The following is a 15,470-nucleotide window of genomic DNA, read 5'->3' on the forward strand; positions in this document are numbered from 1 at the left end:
AGAAAGCAATGGAAGTGCCCGGCATTTATTTCGAAAGGAACTGGGATTTTGAAGACTGTAAGTCTTAACTAGAAAAATCTATCTTTTCAATTTATTTGAAAGGCCAGTTTATGCTGGATATATATTTTTCTTTCACTAGAAAAATCAGCCATACTTTGGCACAATGAAGCTTTAAATAATTTGAAATAGATAATAATGAATAAACCATTTCATGACTATAAGCAATAGAGATTCAGTGTTCTGAAACATAGCCAGGATTTGTTCTTTGTCAATATCTTGCTTGTACCTATGTCCTCAAAAAACATGCATGCAGTAACTTAATTCCCATCAACATGTCCAGGCTTTGGGAACACAAAAGGCCAAAGATATGGTCTCCCTCTCTAGTAGACAAGCTCATATATAATTAGCACCAACACAATGTACTGTTATAGTAATTCCCCCAATCGAGCCCTATGGAATTACAGAGCAAAAGTAATTACTTCTTCCCAAGCCTTAGGGAAGGCTTCCCAGAGGAGGTGATATTGGAGCAAACCTTGAAAGGTAAGTGGGATTGTTTGTTTGTTTTTTTTTTAATCCAGGTAGGTAACAGACGAGAAAGAGTCAAAGTGGCTAAGGGAGTCAGGGAGGGTGGTGAAGGGCAGGAAAGGGGAAGATGTCCTGGGGAGAGAGAGGGAAGTGCCTGGTTGTAGTATATGCCAAAAAAGCATTCATAAAAATCTCAGTAAGTCTCACCACCTTTGGACCTATGGTACAAAGAATCAACCTGAGAAAGTAGATCCGCAACTTGAATACTCTAGGGGGTGCTCCCTGATTTATGAACCAGGGAACTGCTCATTTGGAAAAACAGAACCTCTGTTATGTTGGCTGTTCTCCAGTGACTATCTGGCTACCAGGCTTCCTGTGCAGTGTCTGGCATAAAGTGCCTGGATGGGCATGGGGTTGGCTGTGCCTTCTCAGGGTTTCCAGTCAATGCATGGACAGAAACCCTCTGCTACAGTGTGAAAACTCATGGTTTAGGCCACTGACTTAAATCACACCTAAACCACCTTCCCTACTGTGGCCTCCGCTTGTCATTCAGTGGGTTGGCACCATTTCATCTCTCTATGCAGGGTAGGTGTGTTCCTCTGAGGAAGACACTTTGTCACATACAATGTGTTTCATTCATAGCCACTTTCCCAACTAAGAATACACCTCAAAAATTATAGAAGCGGGCTGGAGAGATGGCTGAGCGGTTAAGCGCTTGCCTGTGAAGCCTAAGGACCCTGGTTTGAGGCTCAATTCCCCAGGACCCACGTTAGTCAGATGCACAAAGGGGCACGCATGTCTGGAGTTTGTTTGCAGTGGCTGGAGGAGGCCCTGGTGTGCCCTTTCTCTCTCTCTCTCTCTCTCTCTCTCTCTCTCTCAATATATATATATATATATATATATATATATATATATATATATATATATATATGCCTCTTTGTTACTCTCAAATAAATAAAAGTAAACAAAAAAATTATGGAAGAGTCAAAGTCATGACCATATGTGTGGGTTATGTGTGTATGTGTATATGTGTGTGTTTAAGTATCTCCTACTTGAGTATCAGCTAGTGAATGACATGAAATCCCTAGATCAAACTGACTGTATCCACACAACTTGATTATCTATCATAAATCGACTAAATGAGACAATATATGTGTGTGTAATTTCAGATATATTTACAATTAGATAGAAATGATCAAACTTGTAGTGCTCAGAAAAATGTATGTGTAATCACATATTTATAATATTAACTAATCACAATTTGATTGGTTTATATTGATTATCTGTCTAACAAGACCTAGAATCACCTGTGAGGCATTGTCTAGATTAGGTTAGCCTCTGGGTATGCCTGTAAGGGATTATTGGGGATTAGGTTCATGAGGCGGGAAGACCCATGTCAACTGTGGATGGCATCATTTCATGGTCCAGGGTCTTGGACAATAAAAAGAAAAAGGAGAGAACTGGCTGAACATTGGCGTGTATTGCTCTCTGCTTCTTCACTGTGGACTGACTATGACCAGCTGCTTCAAGCTCCTACCAAAAGGTCTTTCCTGCCATGATGGACTGTGACCTTAAATGATAAGCCAAAACTAATTCTTCCTATCTTAAATTACTTTTGTCAGATATCTGGGCATCACAAAACAGTTCAAAATAATTTTCATAGTCAACTCAGAAGTCAGGTGGGCACAGTTATCCTTCTTAGCTTATGCTTGACATTACATGTTATTTGTTGTTCCCTTTCAAGACAATTTTTGGAACATCTTTATTTTTCATCTTAACTAGATGGGAGTATTGCTGTAACTCTAGCCAGGTTTATAGTAAAGTGCATATGAATTCTTTTAACATTATTTATTTATTTGAGAGATTGATAAAGAGAAAGAGGCAGACACAGAGAGAGTACATGTGGGTGTGCTAGAGCCTCCAGCCACTGCAAACAAACTCTAGACATATGCACCATTTAGTTAGCATTTGGCTTTATGTAGGTACTGAGCAATTAAATTTGGGTCATCAAACTTTGCAAGCAAGTGTCTTTAGCTGATATGTCATCTCTCCAGCCTCCAATTCTTAAATAAACTATATAATGTAAACATTAACCCAATAAAATTAGGCCATAAAATCTTGGATTTGGTAATTCATCAGAAAACAGTTTTTTCATGCAATATTATCATTTTTATTGTTTTGAGAAGCATAAATGTTACTATGTTCAGACTTGTGTTACAAACAGAAAACTAAGACATAATCTGAAAATTTCTTTCTGATGAATATAATGGCACACAAACCTGTAATCCCATTGTGTGATTCTCTCTCTCTCTCACTTTCATTTTTGTGGTGTTGAGAATCAAATCTGGGACCTTCTACATGCAAGGTAACTGCTCTATCTTTGAACTGCATCCCACCTCCAGTTGAAAATTTCTCATTATAAAGGAGCAAATGATTCAAGTTATTAAGTAGTTTAGTCTTAGATAGTTATGATTACCAGTAAGTTTACTCTTTCTGTTACTATACACTGAATAGTAAAAATTATTATAAATGTTTATATGTGGAAAGATATGGGTAATTGTTATCATTAAAAACTGAATGAAAAAGTCCAAAATACCTACCAAGAAATAATAGTAAAAATAGTAGGAAGAATTTGCATGACTAATATTTACTTCATAGATACCTTCCCAAGTATTATGTTCCCCAACACTAGCATATTATTCTAAGAGAAAGAAAATATGCTGAAGATGGTCAGCCTGTCTGAGCTTATCTGTAAATCCTCTTTGTGTGAAGTTAATCTATCAACACAGACCAATGAGGCTTGTTTGACTTCATGCTTAAACTTGGGAGGAAGGAATCAGGCTTCTCCACACTTGACTGGAACTAGAACAATCCCCTTATGCAAAACCCTGGGAGATTTTTTCAGTATATCAAGAGATATTAAGATCTGTTTAGGCTATGTGTTCTCAACTGGGAGTAATTTTTTTTTTCCCAAGGTACATCTGATAATGGCTGGACACAACTGTCATCACTCAGGGGACAGAGGGCTATTGGCATCCAGTGAGTTGAGTCCAGAGATGCTGCTAAACACTGTCCCTTGCTCAAGAGAATACTCCCCAAGCAAATTATCCTGCTATAAACATGTAAACTCAAGAGTCCAAGAAAACAGAGTCTAAATATATTCAAGAGAAGGCTTCCTTCAGCATGGCAGCAATGTGATCACGTTTTTAGCTCAGATGCACTTGGCTATAGTTCCAAGTATACCATAAAAATGGCACCATGGTTTTTAACCTTTAAATGTGCCTTTTTCCCTCTGTTCCATCCTGACATACAGTTATTATATTTCAAATCAAGGACTGAGTAGTAAATTCTAGAAATACGGAAGCTAATAACCTCCAACTTCAGTGCCAAGACAAGAATCATAGCAATCGTTCATTTTTCTTTTAAGGTGAGGTGATCAAGCCCATTTACCCTCTTGAATTGTACAAAGATTGATCACTGGTATGCTCAGACCGCACAAAGCAAACCAGGAAACAAGTATTAGCTACAAAGTAGTAACACCATTACGCAGTGTTCTTAAAATTGCTTAGAGTAATTAACCACATATATTGATATCCAGATGGTTTTATGCATAAAAATATTTGATAACGGAACTGATGTGTACAGTGCATGACCAAGACTGCCGTGAACATGAGATGACAAATAGTCTCGAACTTACCAAAATAACAAAATGACACTTGGACAAATACAACTTCAATTAATGGTCCATAATCTAAGGTCTCCCCAAGAGACTTTCGAATCTAATCAGCTAAACCTTGTACTAGACATCATTCTAAATGCTCTGCATGTGTGTACACATTGAACAGTCATAAGAAACTCATGCAGCATGCTCTATTCCACATGAGAAAAACTGCGCCAAAATCAGATGAAGTGACGTGCTTGCCTTTAGCCTTCATGTCGCTGCCAGGATTTGAACCCAAGCTGTCATATTCTTAGTACTTACCCATTATACTATATTAAGAATCAATCCCCTCTTCATATCTTTCATTTACTCACTAAATCACCAACTCCCCAGTAGTGGGTAATAAATACATCCTCTCCCTTTCTCCACCCAACACACACACACTTACACACACACACACACACCTGGGATTGGCCCAAATCCCTTACCTGATTCCAATGTGTTCCAGCCATGTAATGGTCATGGTTCTTTCAACTGCTCCTGCTCTCATGGCAGAATGCCTAATGTCACTATACCCAGTCTCACACTCAGTTTCATTACTCATTTATGCAACAAGAATGTTAGTGGTCACCCACTTGTTGTTTGTGATGCATTGCATGGAGACACGGAGATGAGCAATACAACCACTTCTCCAACAAGTTCCCATCTAGAACATGATCTAGACACTAATGTGACCCATTTCCTCTCAATGTGCAAATGCTAAAGGTGGAAACTGAGTGATTTGGGAAGAAAGAAAAAAAAATATGTCACTCATCTTCTTGGAGGAGGTAATATTTGTATTTCCAATTTTGAAACAGAAATAGAAAAGGAAGGCACAGGGGTAGACAGGAGGCACACTGCAGAAGGTGGGATCACAGGCACAAAGAAACAAAGAGGAAAAAAAAAAAAAAACTAGATACATCTGAGAAGTGCTGCTTCCCCCATTGCTAAAGGAAAGACGTTTTATGAGAGCTAAGAAGGGCAACTGCAGCAAGGTTCTTAGCACTTGGGGCTATACAGGTCCTGCTGAGAATTCTGGAATCTGCTTGGAAGGCAACAGAGTTTTCTAAAGAACATCAGGTCTAGGAGAAAGCTGATAGAAATCATGAATAAAGTTTGAGGCCATCTTGGGCTACAGAATGTTTTCCAGCTCAGCTTGGGATACAGGGAGAACCTACTTCAAAAAATTAAATAAAACTGGGCATGGTGGCACATGCCTTTAGTTCCAGTACTTGGGAGGCAGAGGTAGGAGGATCCCCGTAAGGTTGAGGCCACCCTGAGACTACATAGTGAATTTCAGGTCAGCCTCAGCTAGAGTGAGACCCTACCTCAAAAAAATTAAATAATTTAAAACTAAAATACCAATAAATGTCTGACAGATGAGAAAATCTGAGGCAAAGTGAGCATAGTCTAGAACAATGTCCCAGAGAGGCTGCAAGGCACTATTATACTGCTGATGAGAAAGAATATCATGACCAAATGTATCTAGGACAAGTGTCCAGCTAGAGCTACTCTGATGCTTGAAGATTAAGCCTGTTGAGATGGTTACAATCACTAATTCACTGTGCTGAATATTCCTAGAGAATACTATGAGATTCTAATACTGAGAGCCCCAAAGTCTTCAAAATTTTAGAGTAGGAGGGAAAAATATATTCTTCCCACATTAATTTTTGCATGTATCTGGCAATACTGATAATGAAAATCATTTAATAAGTATTTGCTAGGAGCCAAAACTTTTACTCAGGATATTTTTTTTTTCGGTTTTTCAAGGTAGGGTCTCACTCTAGCCCAGGCTAACCTGGAATTCACTATGCAGTCTCAGGGTAGCCTCGAACTCTCTGTGATCCACCTACCTGTGCCTCCTGAGTGCTGGGATTAAAGGCAGGCACCAAAACACCTGGCTTACTCAGGAATCTTATGAAGAAAGCCTCTAATAGTCAAAGTCAACAACACACAATGTAAAATTAAGTTAAAATTCTGTGTGAATCAAACAAGAAAAATAAAAACACAGCATTATCTTAACTCTTAGTGTTTGTGTTAAAAAAAAATAGCAGAAACGATGTTTTCCATGGGTTTACTGGGCTTTGTCTTGTAATAGCTACCTACAGGAAGCCCAGTGTGAGCTTACTGAAAGACCTGCAAAAGGGCTGGAGAGATGGCGTAGCGGTTAAGCACTTGCCTGTGAAGCCTAAGGACCCCAGTTCGAGGCTTGGTTCCCCAGGTCCCACGTTAGCCAGATGCACAAGGGGGCGCACGCGTCTGGAGTTCGTTTGCAGAGGCTGGAAGCCCTGGCGCGCCCATTCTCTCTCTCTCTCCCTCTACCTGTCTTTCTCTCTGTGTCTGTTGCTTTCAAATAAATAAATAAATAAATAAATAAATAAATAAATAAATAAATAAATAAAGACCTGCAAAAGGAAATTGGAACATGGCTCACCACATTGTGATTAAAGTTGGCTAGAATTATTTGAATCATACCAATATACAAATAGATATTTGCATTCAGATACAAAAGTTCAGGAAAAAAGGATTAGCTAATGTAGAGCTCTGATGACTCCCCATGTCATTACCACTGTTCACCATACTGGCAACATTAACCTAGAAATATTCAATCTCTTAATCAGAACATTTGGGTCTTCTTTAACTCTTTTAGCATTAGGTAGTTCAAAGTCAGAGGTGAAATGCAATGAATAGATCATTCCTTTGGGAATATGCAGAGATCTATGAATTGTGTATATGACCTTGTGGTGATTAAGCCTTCTCAGTATGAGGTATACCTAGTTGAATAAGGATAGAATTTCAACCTTAATTCTGTTGCATTTTGTGAGAGAAAAAAACAAACAAACTGTAGTTTTAAAAATTATTTAACTGGGCTGGAGAGATGGCTTAGCTGTTAAGCACTTGCCTGTGAAGCCTAAGGTCCTCGGTTCAAGGATCTATTCCCCAGGACCCACGTTACCCAGATACACAAGGAGGTGCATGTGTCTGGAGTTCTTATGCAATGGCTGGAGGCCCTGGCGTGCCCATTTTCTCCCTCCCCCTCTCTCTCTCTCTCTCTCTCTCTCTCTCTCTCTCTCTCTCTCTCCCTCTTTCTCTCTGTTGCTCTCAAATAAATAAATAAAAATAAATAAAAAAATTTAAAATAAAATAAAAACTATTTAACTGTACTCTTTCAGGAGAAATGTCCCTTCCATTTTACAAAGAAAGAAGGAAAGAATCAAGGAAGCTGTAGCAATCATTTACATGAAATTCTGAAGTCAGATCAACTTAGGCCAGTACCTATGCTTCTTCATGAAGTTCCTGAAGAAAGAAGGGTGTTCCACTGGAGCAAACTTTTGCAGGCACAAAGGTTTGTGTCCCGTGTGGCTCAGTGAGACATGAAACCACAGATGGGCCAGATTTTAAATTCTGTGCTAAAATGAAGTGAAGTGAGAATGTGTAATATTTCAATTACATGAGGATGAATAGACCTTTTGTCAGTGTGTTAAATCAGTGGATATTTTCTGGGTTTTATGTTTGTTTGTTTCCTTGCTTGCTTATTTAAAGATGGGATCTCCCTACATGACCATGGCTCCAATTCATAAGATCAAACGTCACCTCCAGTGATCCTCCTGTCTCAATAGCTCTGAGTACAGATATACACTGCCACATTTTAACGATCACACAATTTGTACTACATAAGGTAGGTACCGTGAAAACAGTCTTTCATCAAAAGACCCATCCTGTGTAATTCTCCAGTCACCTGCTCCTGATTCACACAGAGCAAGCACATATCTCTGGCGGACATATTGTCACCTTTCACTTAGATAAAGGAACCTGTAGTTAAATATATACATAGGTAAACTTGAGAACGACTGCCTTTCTGGAAAAATGATTTTTTTTTTTTAAGTATTAACAGGGGCTGGAGGGGTGGCTTAGCACTTAAGGTGTTTGTCTGCAAAGCCAAAGGACCCAGGTTCAATTTCCCAGGACCCATGTTAGCCAGATGCACAAGGAGGCACACGTGTCTGGAGTTCATTTGCAGTGGCTGGAGCCCTGGCACACCCATTCTCTCTCTCTCTCTCTCTTCCTTCTCCCTCTTTCTCTCTGCCAAATAAATAAATTTTAAAAAATTTTTAAACAGTATTAGCAGGAAAACAAAAATGCTCATCTACACAAAACCTTTATAGATGCAAAGTCTGATAGGCATGAGGTTAAGATTATTTCTAAAATCTGAGTGTTGCCTCTTGAGCTCCTGTGTGCACTTGGGGGCACTTTGATACCTATATGTGAGCCTAACATAAAGGTGTTGCTTTGAGATTCATAACCAGAAAAGGTTTAAATAACAAAGGCAACAATAATACTGTCAAACTGGTAACAATTAACCAAAGGCCAAGGCTTGAAAAATCAAAAGAAAAGTGCGCATGCAAATTAAGTATTCCAAAGAGCTGGTCATCAACTCCTGATGATGACAAAGCATCACAAAGTGTCTCTACGAAGCCCGGTCAGTTGCTACCAACTTTCATGAGTTGGGCTATTTGGGTCAAGCACTTACTCACTGTTACTTAATAGGTTTCTTTAAATAGGTACTCAAAAATTGTTTTTAATAGTTTTTTTTGGCTTTGTCTCCAATAATATTACCTATGAAATTATAGCTTATGACATGAAATTTAACATGTTTTGTTAATATCTAGTTTTCCTTATACAACTGATCATAAAAAGTAAGATGTTTGTGTATAGTTCCATAAAATAGTATCGAGCATATAGCTAGCGCACATGCCTGGTACATTGCTTAAGGTAAAGATATTGGGGTCACGCTGAAAAGTTTGGATCCTGATTCTACCCTGAATATCAGCTTTCTGTCCTGTAAAATGGAATAAATAGCTGAGATTAAAATTGTTAATCACATAAAATGCTTAAAGAGTATTTTGCATAAAGTAAATCCTCAATAACTGTTACCTAGACTGTTATGAGGGTAGCAGTAACCGACATGATAATCACTTACACAGATATTGGTTAACTATTAAATGAAGCTGAATATTTTATTTTAAAATATACTTTAATATATAAATATAATTAGGAAAAAATTTTGATATGAAATTTAATGACTGCTATTTTATATTAGTGTAATGAAACTTCACATTGTAAGTTTTCAAAAGTGGTAAGCGATTTTGCCTAAAAATTTCAGAGTTGCCGATGGAGGGAAAATGTCTTAAATGTCCCAAAATGATAACACAACTCTTCCACAGTCCAAAAGTGTATGAAAATAAAATTACTTACTGCATGAAAATAGAAGGTTTTAAATATGAATAAGTTGTATTTAAAAATCTATCATACAGGAAAACATTTTTGATAGTTTTAATATGGTGTCTCTCTTCATCAGCCATGTACTGAAATCTGAGGGACAGAAAAAAGCCAGGCCAATTCTGAAAGGTTTCAAATATCAAACTATACTCTTAGGTCAGTGCTAAGATCAATTAGAACCTTTCAATGACAGAAAAGGTTACAGTGAGTCTTAGAGGTGACACTCTGAAACTGTTTTATGCTGCCATATAAATGTCTTGATACCTCAAAACAGTTTCTGTTTGGAAATTTATCAGTCTCATCTCTTTTGCAGAAAAGGGAAAGGAGTTTGGGGAGCAAGACAGTGGTGCATTCCCTTCCTGGACCTCTTTGTGAGCACACCTAGATGAGGCTTAAAGACTCAGGGGCTTCACAGGAAAGGATGTATCACCAGGGCATATACTAACGCACAGTGCCCAAGCAATATTAGGTGACAGCAATGTTTACAAAGTCCTCAGACTTCTTAAAAGCAAGCAAAGTGGCTTGTACTGTTTTTCAATATGTGACGCTTGTTTATTTTCTTCCACTCAAGTTCAGACTGAATGATGCCAAGTTTGGGTCTTTGTACAGTTTAATGAATATTCAATGCCCCACCATTAAAACACATTGGCCTATTACATGCAGCATGGAACGCATCACAATGCAACACACTAGTGCATCTCACCCATGTGGAGGGCACCAGCTTAAAAGATTATATCCTTTCTTAGTTCACCAGGAAAAACTCATGTGAGGGGCAGATACTCAGCCATCTATCCATTCCTAGGGGTGTTGATTTTCCTCACCTAGTAACCATTGTAATAAGACCCCGACTGCATTTCTGAATATAATTAGTTTAAGATGCCCTACTGAGACACATATCAGAAGAGTTTATAAGATGTAAGGAGAATATCCATTGGGAAGAGAAACTGTCATGGTTAGATTCTCACTGAGAAAACAGCAAGGTGCTTGATAAAGGTTTGCTCAACTCTTGGATGGTAGGATTCAATACTTTTGATAGCAGACTTTTCTATTTATTTCTTAAATGAGTGATCTGAAATATTTACAACCAGACAGTACCTAATTTTAGGTTTTAAGTACTTTAACAGCACAATGAAATATGACCAGCAGCTGCAATCCAGAACTATGTTGAACAAACTCCTTCTAAAGGGGGACTGGCTTTTACTGAGTGTTCAGTATTCTTGCATTCACCCATTTAAAAAAAAATGACAGTGAACAAAAACATAGAAAATCTGGTATTCTTAAAGCATTTAACAGATCACTAAATTTTGTAGGGGATTATCTTTCTGCTTCTTGAATTCTGTGTAAAATGTGTGAGGTTCTCTTGCATGAAATAAGGTCAATTGTGTTACCTAAAAGTTAGAATGTCAAATTTCCAACACCTTCACTTTTGTATCAGTAGCAATGAGTTTTCTGTCATCATATGTTTTGAAAAAATTCTAGACTATTGAATTCCAGTTCATCACATTAAAAAATAAAATATCAAGCCACATAAATCTATTTTTAGACATGGCATCAGTCATGTAGAACTTGCAACAGAGACTGAAAACATGAAACTGGACGCTATATTTTCAGTGGCTATGTAAAATTTATTTACACCACAAATGGAACTGTTATTATAAATGAAAACTTAAGAATAGAGACCTATTTTTAACCCAGAGAGAATCAAACAACCAATCACTCATCTGCCTATATCCCTTCAAAAAGAAACTTCGCATTAAATTTTCTCAAAATCCTCTAGACTTTGGCATCTGTATTTCTTAATCAGAACAAAACTTCTCTTAAACCAATTGCTTTTTCTGCACATTTTAGGGTTTTAAAATTTTTTAATGTGAACATGGTACTCAACAGAAATATCTCTTATGGGCACACATGTACAACTCCATTTTGGAAATGAAAAATTAAATTTCTAACAGTCAAAATAAACACTTAAAAAAGAGAAGAATTGAGAATATAGTTTTATTTCAGTTAATTGTGAAACAGCCTGAAACTAACATGGCCTTAAAATCTGAACACACACGTATATTCAAGCAGTTTACAAAGGAAAAGGGGCTTTGGAAAATCACATTGGTTTCAGACCTTCACTAACTGGGAAAGACAAGGACTTGCCCCTAATAATAAGAAAAAAGGAACAATTTCAAGCCAACTCAATTATGTTACTGTCAATGTTTTATTTTAAAATCTACATTCTTGCACAATCATTCAAAAAGAACTGGTTTAACTTTGAATGAGTTACAACTTTTAATCAGGTGGGAAAAACTATTTTTATGGCTTATAATATCAATAAAAGTGGCTGTGCTTCTTATTGTTACCACAGAACTCAGACTCTGACAGTCACTCCATACAAAACCGCCTGCCCCCTTGTTTTTCCTTTTTTATTTCTTGGGATAATGATATTTTAAAAATACATGGATGCCGTTGGGAACAAATTGCTTAAAACGTGCTCAAAACTTATCAAGTATTTTGTTTTATGATTCTTTCCTCCTGCCTCCCCTAGTGTTTGATTCTCAGGTGTAAGCATTGCAAAAAGAATTTAAAAAGTATTTTAAAAGAGGGCGATGTTTCTGTTTCTGTTTAAATGCGACCTCTGCTTGGGTAAATGTGGTTACAATTCTTGTTCTGAAGAAGTCTTAAAAAGAAGAAAAGGTGGTGGTGGGGGGAAATACCTCAACAAATAAAAAAGCCAGGGTCCACTTTTAATCCTGCTGGTCACCTACTTGGAAAAGCGATTTCAGAAGGTGTTGATGGGCTCCGAGGTTCTCCCACCCAAGTCCCCCAGAAGCCCGCGCCTGAGCTGACAACCGCCCGAGGGTGCAAAAAAGCGAGCTGGCCGCCGCGAAGAAGACGAACGAAATGCCATATTCCAGAAGACATATCTCACTCCAACCATTACGTCGATCCCGGAGTGCCAAGCCAACAGGGGTAAGGGACAAAGAAAACTGTTAAGTATGAGCCCTTAATGTGAAACCCAACCTGTTGGAGCCTCTTGGGTATCAGATTTTGGAAGTGTCTGTAATGACAGCCAGGAAAGCAAATTAATGGCCTAGGGCCCACTGAGTTTGAACACGAGACTCCTGTTACCTCCTCGCAGATCAAGTACACAACACACACGCACGCACACCGAGGTGGCCCACGTGCAACTGCTGGGAAACCAAAACACACGCGCCCCAGCTGGGCTTGGGGACGCGCACCTTCCCCTGGGCGCTCGGGCTGGGATTCATGAATGACCGGGGCCGCCCGCTCCGAAGTGGCGGGGACAAAGCCCGCGGGGGGCGGGGGGGGGGGCGAGGAGAGAAAGCCATTCCCAAACCCCACCTTTACCCCGAGGGCTGACCCAGAGCGCCAATCCCCGTTAGTCTCTGCAAGGGGACACTGTCACCCCCAACGAGGGAAGACAGGACCTCTGGGTTTAGCCGCTGCTCAGCCACACGAGACTCGGTCACAAACTCCCCAACCCATCAGAGGGAGAGAGGTTCCAAATCTTGCGGACTAGGAACGCGACATCTTTAAAGTGCGGAAAACCCGTGAAGTTCAGGTTGCTAAACGCTAAACGCTGCAAAATGAAAGGAACGCTCCTCCTCCTCCGGGCGACTGTTTTCATGCCCGGCTTCCCCACGCTAGAAATGCCAGAGACTTTGCACGTCCCACAACGTCCCCAAACCCACAGGGCTTAGAAAGACAGAAAAACCTGTTCTCCCCGGCCAGGTCCCGTCGTTGAGAGAAGTTAGAAAGCCTCGGCGATCACGAGCCAATGATCGCAACTCCCGTGCCCGGGCGTCTGTAATTTCCCGGACCCTGGCAAACGGCGGCAGGAGTCGTTCGGCCCACGCGACATAAAAACTGTTCAAATGCGATCGCCACCGGTTCAAACGCGGCCGGTGCCAAGAGATCGGAGCCCGGTCTCTTCATATACACCAGCACCGGGCCTCCAGGAAGCCCCGGAGCCCAGGGCCCTCATGGGTGGACGTGGGCAGCAGCTCCCTGGCACGTGCCACCTAGGGGGTCATCACTAAGTAATAAATGTCACCGGGCGGATGTGGGGAGAAGCTGCGCGAGACTCTGGGGGTGGCGGGCGGGGTGCAGGCAGGTAGGATCCGAAAAGAGACAGAATGCCTACCCCTGCCCTCCGCGTCACCCCGCAAGCGGGACCAGCGGGCTCAGAGGGGACCCTAGTTAGGTACGTGGAGGGGAGTCCTTTGGGGACCTGGTGCGCCGCTGCAGTCCCAGTGCCCGGGGCTGTGGGCCCTGAGACACCCCTCCCTGGGCCACTCCTGGGAACTGCGTCGACCACGCAACCTTTCTCTGCGCTTCTTGTGCCCCCCCCCACACACCAGCCCCCAGTCCCCCGAGCGCCCAGCGCTCTTCAAAGCCACGCGCACTTTCTTGCAGGAGTTTGGGGACTACTTCAAATCGGGATCCCGCTGGGCTCCGAAGCTCGGACGGGATGGAAAGGGACACTCACCTCCTGTCTCCCCGGACTGCGTGGGGACGGATCCTGAAGTTCAATTGTCTGTCCCAGCCCGGGATCCGCAGGTCCGAAGTGGGGAACGACTCTCTCTGCTCCTTCCAGGGTCTCAAGTTTTCCCTGGACGCCCGAGTCTCTGATGAAAACAGGACATCCCTTTCGGCCACCACCACCAGCCTCCCCCCAGCAGCAAAGAGCTCACACGAGTGGGGGAGAGGCAGGGCGGGGTGGGGGAGGAGGAGGAGGGGAGCCGCGGAGCCCGAGCTTTGCGCAGGCGACGGGGGGGGGGGGTGTGTGCGGGGGGAGAAGGGAGAAGAAAAGAAAAGAGCGCGCGCCCCGCCGCCGCCGCCCGGAGCTGCGTCCCCCGCGCCGCCCAGCCGAGCGACAACTCCTCGTGGACGGACAGGACGGGAGTTTCTCGCCGCAGCCGGCGGCGGCCCGAGCGTGCGCCGCGCCGCGGGCAGCCTCGCACTTGCGCGCGGGCTCGGTGGGCGACGGGAGGCGGGGGGGAGGGGGCCGGCCCCGCGGGAGACCTGGGGCTCTCGGGTGGCCGCTGGGGGCCGGGCGGCGAGGGCGGCCGCGATGCCTTTTTTATCTGATCTCGGGAGGGGGCTCGTTGTCATCGTTTTGCGGTCTCGCGTGGGGACCGCCGGCGGTGGGGCGGGGTGGGGGGAGGTGGTGGTGGTTCCCGGGCCTTGGGCGTCCCCCGGTGGCGCCGGGGTAATCTCCACCCCGTTCCCCCCCCCCCCCACCCGGCCAGGCGCGGGCCGCGGCCGCCTCGCGACGTAGGGGATGGACCCTTCGCGGCTGTACCCGGCCTGGGACCGGGAACCACCAGCTTTGGCCCCACACTCCCGGGGACTCAACGACGACTCTCTGGGCCACCCTGATCCCGGGGTACAGGAGCCTGTGTGTCCCCCTGATAGGACTCCTGGTCACTTACCCCAAAGGAGGAGGCTGAAGGGACTTCGCTTACTTGCTACAACCTCGCATAAAACCAACCCACCCAAGCCCGAGGGCTGGAGGGGGTGGGGGCTTCTCTGGCTTAGAGGACGGACCCTTTCCCGTGGAGGTGCAAGCGATGAACAGATAAACAGCGTGCTCACAGGCTAGGCAAGGAAGGGCCTGGGCCGCGTCCAGGGCTGGGTGCAGCTATAGGCATCCCTTCCAGGCGCCAAAGGTCAGGCAGTGACGCCTGACTTCCAAGGCCGCGTCGGGGCACATTGCTGAAATGACATTTCGCCTAAGCCTACGCCTCATGTACCTACATAGGATGTCACTCTACACACATGCATGTGAATATCACAGCGGGGGCGGGGGGCACAGCAAAGGAAACCCTTCGATTTAGCATCCATTTGACACCTGCTTCTAAAACGTGTTGTCCATTTCAGCAGTATTATTCTCCCTGTGATGTTAACACTGAGGTTAACTCATTTAGAATTCATGGGTCATCTGCCATCGTAT

General features: G+C 42.7%; 1 protein-coding gene across 5 annotated transcripts in view; it reads right to left on the reverse strand.

The window, feature by feature from the left end:
• Positions 1-14,181, reverse strand: part of Eya4 (EYA transcriptional coactivator and phosphatase 4) — a 280,436-nt gene extending 266,255 nt beyond the window's left edge. For all 5 annotated transcript variants that reach the window (XM_045159204.1, XM_045159203.1, XM_045159202.1 and 2 more), the window contains exon 1: positions 14,004-14,181. The gene's annotated coding sequence lies outside the window, so the exon portion shown is untranslated. The remainder of the gene's footprint in view (positions 1-14,003) is intronic.
• Between the last annotated feature and the right edge of the window lie 1,289 nt (positions 14,182-15,470).

Source organism: Jaculus jaculus, chromosome 9 (genome assembly GCF_020740685.1).
Source record: "Jaculus jaculus isolate mJacJac1 chromosome 9, mJacJac1.mat.Y.cur, whole genome shotgun sequence".
Classification (NCBI taxonomy): Eukaryota; Metazoa; Chordata; class Mammalia; order Rodentia; family Dipodidae; genus Jaculus; species Jaculus jaculus.